Below are 10619 nucleotides of genomic sequence, written 5' to 3' on the forward strand. Positions count from 1 at the left end.
ATAAATGGAACGGAGTTAAACACGTTTCCCTCTGTTTCCATTTATGCCATTCCAGCCATTACAATGAGCCCGTCCTCCTATAGCTCCTCCCACCAGGCTCTAATGGAATATTGACATAAAAACTGTCACCAATTGGGTGGAAACCTAGCTACAGACACCCTATAGGCTCAAGTGCGCTAGTCCAGTGTAACTTTGATTTTGCCTGTACGTCATGGTTCACCAGCAGCCCCAAACATCTAAAGAATAAGCTACAGACCAGCCAAAACAAGCTTGTAAGAATTGTACTTCAACCTCCCAGGCAAGTCAGCGAAGAACAAATTCTGATTTACAATGACAGCCTACTCAGGCCAAACCTGGACGACACTGGGCCAAATGTGCACCACCCTAGTGTACTCCCAATCACGGCCAGATGTGATACAGCCTGGATTCAAACCAGGGACTGTAGTGACGCCTCTTGTATTGAGATGCAGTGCCTTAGACTGCTGCGGCACTCGAGAGCCCAATGCCACAGTGTATCTCTGTAACGTGTCTGTATCGATGTAATTGCATATTTATTTATGTTAAAAAAATAGGGACCACAACGGAAATAAGTCCCCCACTTTATTGTGCAATCCTGGTCACTTTGACAAATCTTATATACAGTATGTCTTTTTTTAACTGACAAATAAAATCAATCAATTCAAACTGTGCAGCAGCCAATTGATGAATGGAAAGAGACATCTGTTACAAATCACCAAACGCTGGGCCAATTGTACAACGCTGGGCCAGTTGTACGACGCTGGGCCAATTGTACGACGCTGGGCCAATTGTACGACGCTGGGCCAATTGTACGACGCTGGGCCAATTGTACAAACGCTGGGCCAATTGTACAACGCTGGGCCAGTTGTACGACGCTGGGCCAATTGTACGACGCTGGGCCAATTGTACGACGCTGGGCCAATTGTACAAACGCTGGGCCAATTGTACAAACGCTGGGCCAATTGTACGACGCTGGGCCAATTGTGCACCGCCATATGGGACTCTCAATCATGGCCGGTTGTGATACAGCCTGGATCAATCAAAAAGTAACACAATAAATTGACATAACAATAACGAGGTGTCGTGGAATTTTCCTGTATTACCAAATCATGAGAGAGCAAACCACACACAAGTCAGAGTTATATCATAAAGTCCATATTTAATTTTATGAGCTTCACCATAGCCCTGTGACTCTCAGATCAATTCAGTGTCTATAAATTAATTATCTGAGAGTGCTTACAAAACAGTTCTTAGTATCATTTATAGCCAAGACACACCCATCTCAACTCACATGAGGGGTTCAGTGTAAATAGTCCGCCTGGCCATTTGATTAAATTAGTTGTTTAGGAGTCTTATGGCTTGGGGATAGAAGCTGTTTTAGAAGCCTTTTGGTCCTAGACTTGGCGCTCCGGTACCGCTTGCTGTGCGGTAGCAGAGAGAACAGTCTATGACTTGGGTGACTGGAGTCTTTGACAATTTTTTGGGCCTTCTTCTGACACCGCCTAGTAGGTCCTGGATGTCAGGAAGCTTGGCACCAGTGATGTACTGGGCTGTACGCACTACCCTCTGTAGTGCCTTCCGGTCAGATGCCGAGTGTTTGCCATACCAGGCGGTAATGCAATCGGTCAGGATGCTGTTGATGGTGCAGCTGTATAACTTTTTGAGGATCTGGGGACCAATGTCACATCTTTTCAGTCTCCTGAGGGGGAAAAGGTGTTGTCGTGCCCTCTTCACGACTGCCTTGGTGTGTTTGGACCATGATAGTTTGTTGGTGATCTGGACACCAAGGAACTTTAAACTCTCAACCTGCTCCACTACAGCCCCGTTGAAGTTAATGGGGGCCTTTTCCTATTGTCCTTTGACTTGCTCACAACGAGAGAGGTTCTTGTCCTGGCTCTACACTGCCAGGTCTCTGACCTCCTCCCTATAGGCGGTCTCATCGTTGTCGGTGATCAGGCCTACCAATGTTGTGTCGTCAGCAAACTTAATGATGGTGTTGGAGTCGTGCTTGACCACACAGTCGTGGGTGAACAGGGAGTACAGGAGGAGACTATGCACGCAACCCTGAGGGGCCCCAGTGTTGAGGATCAGCGTGGCAGCTGTGTTGTTGCCTATCCTTACCACCTTGGGGCGGCCCGTCAGGAAGTTCAGGATCCAGTTGCAGAGGGAGGTGTTTAGTCCCAGGGTCCTTAGCTTAGTGATGAGCTTTGTGGGCACTATGATGTTGAACGCTGAGCTGTAGTCAATGAACAGTATTTTCACAAAGTAGTTATTTTTGTCTAAGTGGGAAAGGGCACTGTGGAGTGTGATTGAGATGCGTCATTTGTGGATCTGTTGGGGTGGTATATGCAAATTGGAGTGGGTCTAGGGTTTCCGATATGATGGTGTTGATGTGAGTCATGACCAGCCATTCAACGCACTTCATGGCTACCGACGTGAGTGCTACGGGGTGGTAATAATTTAGGCAGGTTACATTCGCTTTCTTGTGCACAGGGACAATTGTGGTCTGTTTGAAACATGTAGGTATTACAGACTCGGCCAGGGAGAGGTTGAAAATGTCAGTGAAGACACTTGCCAGTTGGCCCGCGCATGCTTTGAGTACACGTCCTGGTAATCTGTCTGGCCCCGCGGCTTTGTGAATGTTGACCTGTTTAAAAAGTAATTTATATTATTAATTCAGAGGCAAGTTTATCACCACGATCTATAAGAGAATATAGATTATTTTGGCCTTTAAAAGCGCTTGCTGCAGTATGACAATATATACTTTCGCAAATAGCTAGTTAGCTAGCTGTCGCCAATGACTGACGGATGAAATAAATACAATTTTGTTTTTTTTTATTAAAAAAATAAAAAAAGAGGAAGATAACGTGCTTCTACACCTGCATTGCTTGCTGTTTGGGGTTTTAGGCTGGGTTTCTGTACAGCACTTTGAGATATCAGCTGATGTACGAAGGGCTATATAAATAAATTTGATTTGATTTGATTTGATAACCGCAACCAAGGGTATACAGACATAACTACATTGTCGGTCTCCACCAGAGATAGCTGAGGAAGTACACCAGAGACAGACATTGCTCCAGTCAGATGAAAGTTAGCTAGACAGGTCAGGTAGGTAGCTAGTTAGCTAAAATGCGACCACGTGCCCAGAATGATACGGTAGCTAGCTGGTTTGCTAACTCTCGCTAACCCATGCCATGTCCTTGGTAAAATTGTCCATCACGGTGTTGGCCTAGCGTGGCCTTCGTGAAAATATCTATGGAAATTGTAGTTTGAAAAGAATGCTTTTACACGACAGTACTAATATGAATTTGTAGGCCCTATAGTCATTCCGGCATATATATATTTTCTTAATGCACCCCAGTGGTCTATAATGGATAAGGCACTGGCCTCCTAAACCAGTGATTGTGTGTGCGAGTCCCTTTAATTTTGCTTGCACTACCCATTGGGAATGATAACAATCACATGTGGGGCATGATGTTCCATGAATCAATATCGACTGCCTCCCAAACAGCCAGCTGTCAGCTTCCTGGTTGTGTACAATGTATTTGCTATACATATAATGACGCACGAAATTCCAATAGTTCAAAATGTGTTGCAGAATGGAAAGCAAAATGTGGTTCTATGGTGTAATGGTTAGCACTCTGGACTCTGAATCCAGCGATCCGAGTTCAAATCTCGGTAGGACCTAATGTTTTATCACGATCATGACGAATTGTCACATGTATTCCACCGAACATTTGTCCGACCTAAATTTGCGCTGTGTTAATGCATGCGAGGTACTAGCTAACAAGTTTGATTTTCATAACCCGTGCATTTTCAAGACTATCCTATCAAAACTAAACGGTCTTTACCTTGGCAACCGAGAAAATATTCATAGCAAAATGTTGTTTTCAACTCTCACTGTTCAGGAATGATTCAGTCCATTACTCTACAAGGAAAATGGCCCCCTTTGTATATAAGAAACTGAAACCTCCTCAGTCAATGTCCAAGTTTTAGTTATGGAAACCGAGCATCTGACAACCATAGGAGCCCAGACAGGAAGATCATGTCAGTGACTCAACCCACTCAAGTGACGCACCCCTCCTAGGGGCTGCATGGAAGAGCACCAGTAAGCCAGTGACTCAGCCCCTGTAATAGGGTTAGAGGCAGAGAATCCCAGTGGAGAGAGGGTGAACCAGCCAGGCAGAGAAAGCAAGGGGGGTTCGTTGCTCCAGAGCCTTTCCGTTCACCTTCACACCCCTGGGCCAGACTACACTCAATCATAGGACCTACTGAAGAGATGAGTCTTCAATAAAGACTTAAAGGTTGAGACCGAGTCTGCGTCTCTCACATGGGTAGGCAGACCATTCCATAAAAATGGAGCTCTATAGGAGAAAGCCCTGCCTTCAGCTGTTTGCTTAGAAATTCTAGGGACAGTTAGGAGGCCTGTGTCTTGTGACCGAAGCGTACATAGTACGGCAGGACCAAATCGGAAAGATAGGTAGGAGCAAGCCCATGTAATGCTTTGTAGGTTTGCAGTAAAACCTTGAAATCAGCCCTTGCCTTAACAGGAAGTCAGTGTAGAGAGGCTAGCACTGGAGTAATATGATCAAAAAATGTGGTTCTAGTCAGTATATTTAGTTCGTAGATAGAATGTGAGATTCAAATATATACAGTGCCTTGCGAAAGTATTCGGCCCCCTCGAACTTTGCGACCTTTTGCCACATTTCAGGCTTCAAACATAAAGATATAAAACTGTATTTTTTTGTGAAGAATCAACAACAAGTGGGACACAATCATGAAGTGGAACAACATTTATTGGATATTTCAAACTTTTTTAACAAATCAAAAACTGAAAAATTGGGCGTGCAAAATTATTCAGCCCCCTTAAGTTAATACTTTGTAGCGCCACCTTTTGCTGCGATTACAGCTGTAAGTCGCTTGGGGTATGTCTTTATCAGTTTTGCACATCGAGAGACTGACATTTTTTCCCATTCCTCCTTGCAAAACAGCTCGAGCTCAGTGAGGTTGGATGGAGAGCATTTGTGAAGAGCAGTTTTCAGTTCTTTCCACAGATTCTCGATTGGATTCAGGTCTGGACTTTGACTTGGCCATTCTAACACCTGGATATGTTTATTTTTGAACCATTCCATTGTAGATTTTGCTTTATGTTTTGGATCATTGTCTTGTTGGAAGACAAATCTCCGTCCCAGTCTCAGGTCTTTTGCAGACTCCATCAGGTTTTCTTCCAGAATGGTCCTGTATTTGGCTCCATCCATCTTCCCATCAATTTTAACCATCTTCCCTGTCCCTGCTGAAGAAAAGCAGGCCCAAACCATGATGCTGCCACCACCATGTTTGACAGTGGGGATGGTGTGTGTTCAGGGTGATGAGCTGTGTTGCTTTTACGCCAAACATAACGTTTTGCATTGTTGCCAAAAAGTTCAATTTTGGTTTCATCTGACCAGAGCACCTTCTTCCACATGTTTAGTGTGTCTCCCAGGTGGCTTGTGGCAAACTTTAAACTACACTTTTTATGGATATCTTTAAGAAATGGCTTTCTTCTTGCCACTCTTCCATAAAGGCCAGATTTGTGCAATATACGACTGATTGTTGTCCTATGGACAGAGTCTCCCACCTCAGCTGTAGATCTCTGCAGTTCATCCAGAGTGATCATGGGCCTCTTGGCTGCATCTCTGATCAGTCTTCTCCTTGTATGAGCTGAAAGTTTAGAGGGACGGCCAGGTCTTGGTAGATTTGCAGTGGTCTGATACTCCTTCCATTTCAATATTATCGCTTGCACAGTGCTCCTTGGGATGTTTAAAGCTTGGGAAATATTTTTGTATCCAAATCCGGCTTTAAACTTCTTCACAACAGTATCTCGGACCTGCCTGGTGTGTTCCTTGTTCTTCATGATGCTCTCTGCGCTTTTAACGGACCTCTGAGACTATCACAGTGCAGGTGCATTTATACGGAGACTTGATTACACAGGTGGATTGTATTTATCATCATTAGTCATTTAGGTCAACATTAGATCATTCAGAGATCCTCACTGAACTTCTGGAGAGAGTTTGCTGCACTGAAAGTAAAGGGGCTGAATAATTTTGCACGCCCAATTTTTCAGTTTTTGATTTGTTAAAAAAGTTTGAAATATCCAATAAATGTCGTTCCACTTCATGATTGTGTCCCACTTGTTGTTGATTCTTCACAAAAAAATACAGTTTTATATCTTTATGTTTGAAGCCTGAAATGTGGCAAAAGGTCGCAAGGTTCAAGGGGGCCGAATACTTTTGCAAGGCACTGTATGAAAAAACTGCTATTTACATGGGATAAGACAAAGACAAACACACATCCGGCTGCTATGCCATCTTGGAAATAACTCGCCAATGTCCAGTCTCTAGATAACAAGGTAGACTAAATTATGGCAAGGGTTGCTTTCTAGAGAGACATCAGGGATTGTAACATACTCTGTTTCACGGAAACATGGCTCTCTCAGGATATGTTGTCCGAGTCGGTACAACCACCGGGATTCTTTATGCGTCGCGCCGACAGAAATAAACATCCGTCTGGGAAGAAGAAGGGCTGGGGTGTACGCTTCATGATTAATGACTCATGGTGTAATCGTAACAACATATAGGAACTCAAGTTTTGTTCACCTGACCTAGAATTCCTCACAATCATATGCAGACCATATTATCTCCCAAGACAATTCTCGTCGGTTATTGTCATAGTCGTGTACATCCCCCCTCAAGCCTATACCACGATGGCCCTCAACGTACTTCACTGAAATCTATGCAAACTGGAAACCATATATCCTGAGGCTGCATTTATTGTAGCTGGGGATTTTAACAAAGGAAATTTGAGAACAAGGCTACATAAATTGATTGTAGCACTCGGGCAATACACTGGATCACTGCTCTAACTTCCGCGATGCATACAAGGCCCCCCCTTCGGCAAATCTGACCACAACTCCATTTAGCTCCACCTGTCCTACAGGCAGAAACTGAAACAGGATGTACCCATGATAAGAACTTTTCAACGCTAGTCTGACCAATTCGAATCCACACTTCAAAATGGTTTTGATCACGCGGACTGGGAAATGTTCCGAGCACCCTCAGAGAATAATATCGATTTATACTATGATTCGGTGAGTGAGTTTATAAGGAAGTGCTTCGGAGATGTTGTACCAACTCTGACCATTCAAACCTACCCTAACCAGAAACTGTGGATGGATGGCGGCATTCGCCCAAAACTGAAAACGCGAACCACCGCATTTAACCATGGAAAGATGACTGGGAATACTTTCAAAAACAAACAGTTTAGTTATTTCCTCCGCAAGGCAATCAAACAAGCGAAATGTTGGTATAGGGACAAAGTGGAGAAGCAATTCAACGGCTCAGACATGAGACGTATGTGGCATGGTCTACAGGCAATCACTAACTACAAAGAGAAAACCAGCCACATCATGGACACCGACGTCTTGCTTCCAGACAAACTAAACACTTTCTTTGTCCGCTTTGAGGATAATACAGTGCCACCGACGTGGCCCGCTACCAAGGACTGCGGGCCCTCCCTCTCCTTCTCCGTGGCCGATGTGAGTAAGACATTTAAAAGTGCCAACCCTCGCAAGGCTGCCGGCCTAGAAGGCATCTCTAGCCGCATCCTCAGAGCATACGCAGACCAGCGGACATATTTAATCTCTCCCTATCCCAGTCTGCTGTCCCAACATGCTTCAAGATGGCCACCATTGTTCCTGTTCCCAAGAAGTCAAAGGTAACTCACTTATATCATCTTGAAGTGCTTTGAGAGACTAGTCAAGGATCATATCATCTCCACCTTACCTACCACCTCAGACCCACTTCAATTTGCATACCGCCATAATAGGTCTTCAGACGATGCAATTTGCCATCACACTGCACACTGTCCTATCCCATCTGGACAAGAGGAATACCTATGTAAGAATGCTGTTCATTGACTACAGCTCAGCATTCAACACCATGGTACTCTCCAAGCTCATCATTAAGCTTGAGGCCTGGTTCTTAACCCGGCCCTGTGCAATTGGGTCCTGGACTTCCTGACGGGCCGCCCCCAGGTGGTGAAGGTAGGAAACAATACCTCCACTTCGCTGATCCTCAACACTGGGGCCCCACAAGGGTGCGTGCTCAGCCCCTTCCTGTACTCCCTGTTCACCCATGACTGCGTGGCCATGCATGCCTCCAAGTCAATCATCAAGTTTGCAGATGACTCAACAGTAGTGGACTTGATTACCAACTACGAATAGACAGCCTACAGGGAGGAGGTGAGGGCACTCAGAGTGTGGTGTCAGGAAAACAACCTCTCACTCAACGTCAACAAAACAAAGGAGATGATCATGGACTTCAGGAAACAGCAGAGGGAGCTACCCCCCTATCCACATCGACGGGACAGTAGTGGAGAGGGTAGTAAGTTTTATGTTCCTCGGTGTACACATCACGGACAAACTGAAATGGTCCACCCACCTAAGGAGGCTGAAGAAATTTGGCTTTTCATCCAAAACCTTCACAAACTTTTACAGATGCACAATTGAGAGAATCCTGTCGGGCTGTATCACTGCCTGGTACTGCAACTGCACCACCCACAACTGCAAGGCTCTCCAGAGGGTGGTGCAGTTTGCACAACACATCACTGTGGGCAAACTACCTGCCTTCCAGGACACCTACAGCACCCGATGTCACAGGAAGGCCAAAAAGATCATCTAGGAGCCACTGCCCGTTCCCCCCGCTATCATCCAGAAGGCGAGGTCAGTACAGGTGCATCAAAACTAGGACCGAGAGACTGGAAAATAGCTTCTATCTCAAGGCCATCAGACTGTTAAACAGCCATCACTAACACAGAGAGGCTGCTGCCTACATACAGACTTGAAATCATTGGCCACTTTAGTAAACGGATCACTAGTCACTTTAATAATGTTTACATATCTTGCATTACTCATCTCATATGTATACTGTATTTTATATCATCTATTGCATCTTGCCTATGCCGCTCGGTCATCGCTCATCCATATATTTATATGTATATATACTTATTCCATCCCTTTACTTAGATTTCTGAGTATTATGTAGTTGTTGTGTAATTGTTAGATTACTGTTAGATATTACTGTGCTGTCGGAACGAGAAGCAGAAGCATTTCACTACACTCGCATTAACATCTGCTAACCATGTGTACGTGACCAATAAAATTAGATTTGATTATATTTGATGTAAGATATTGAATTCAGTATGTTTTTACTCTTTCTTCCACTGCAGAATAAAAACCATATCAACAAGGCAGTGAGCCTTGCTGGTGATGTCAGAGCAGAGCAGGAGCCAGCAGAGTAACCTCAGGGCCAACATTCAGAAGATATTGACATCATAGCAGAGACTATTGAGAAGCCCAATGAGTCTAATGAAAGGACATAGCCCTCAGAGCATCTAGGTAGTGAATGAGGCCTGCTTTGTGACAATTTTCTCACGTAATCAATACATTAGCATTTTTTGTTTGAAAGGATAAAACATCTATGTTGAGTTTTTGTAGATATGTTGACCTCATTTGAGTTGATTGCTGTTGCAGTTATTTTCTATAAAGTACAACTAAATGTTGTTCAATGAATGAGCAAAAAACATCGGATTCCGCGTGAACGGGAAGAAAAAATAGCAGAGGATGGTTTCGATCCATCGACCTCTGGGTTATGGGCCCAGCACGCTTCCGCTGCGCCACTCTGCTGTACAAGATTTCGTAGCGCAGTTACCATATTATACGTAGCTGAAAACGCCCACAACTGGAAAGCGAAGCGAACTGGTGCACTCGGTTCGGAAGTACTTAGCAACCCTAACTGTGCAAGAAGATGTAGAAATTATATGCGGTCGTGTACAGTATGAGAAATAAGAACATTTAACTTGTTTGCCTGTTAAGTTATGCTGAATCACGCAATTGTCAAATCTTGACACTTTCGCAATCCAATGAACGTACCTAGCTACAAATGTCACAGTAACCGTACGATTTAGCAAAAGACGACCACGAAGGGACTCGAACCCTCAATCTTCTGATTCGAAGTCAGACGCCTTATCCATTAGGCCACGCGGTCTATGTAGTTGACAACGTTTTAGAGATTTAAATTCTACTACTATACCACTACTATTTAACGTTGGATCATAGCTGATGTAATATGAAGATATAATTTAACGCTTTTTGTTGATGTCATGGCGACCTTAGCTAGCTGTGCTCATGCGCAGAAACACGCAATCGCAATTAGTCTTGTTATCAATGGCACTAATTCGATAATGTAAACGTGTCAGTTTGTCACTTTCACGAGGGTGGAGTAATAACAAGTTCGTTTACCTAAGACATTAGCTAGATAAGATTTCGAGAAAATTAAACGACGAAGGAATCATTTTTCACTTCTCTCGTTGAATTCTTAAACATCAAACCCTGTCTGTTCTACCGAGTCTGCTTGGCAAGCGTTCACGGACATCTCGCGATGTCGGGCTTCCGTTTACAAAACTCGGATTGAAAATGTGTTTTCTGCTTAGTGTCTCACCGTGCTGGAGTGAGTGTGTGCAGCTCAACACTGTAAATATAACTACACGGGTGAAATAATATAATT

The 10619-nt window shown here is 44.1% G+C and overlaps 2 non-coding genes across 2 annotated transcripts; one reads left to right on the forward strand and one right to left on the reverse strand.

Moving 5' to 3' along the window:
- The first annotated feature begins 3633 nt into the window (after nucleotides 1-3633).
- trnaq-cug (transfer RNA glutamine (anticodon CUG)) lies at nucleotides 3634-3705 on the forward strand. Its single transcript has one exon. It is a non-coding gene; the product is annotated as a tRNA-Gln (tRNA).
- A 6322-nt stretch (nucleotides 3706-10027) lies between these two features.
- trnar-ucg (transfer RNA arginine (anticodon UCG)) lies at nucleotides 10028-10100 on the reverse strand. The gene has a single exon. It is a non-coding gene; the product is annotated as a tRNA-Arg (tRNA).
- Between the last annotated feature and the right edge of the window lie 519 nt (nucleotides 10101-10619).

The sequence above is a fragment of the Oncorhynchus kisutch genome, linkage group LG20, assembly GCF_002021735.2.
Source record: "Oncorhynchus kisutch isolate 150728-3 linkage group LG20, Okis_V2, whole genome shotgun sequence".
NCBI classification, from domain to species: Eukaryota; Metazoa; Chordata; class Actinopteri; order Salmoniformes; family Salmonidae; genus Oncorhynchus; species Oncorhynchus kisutch.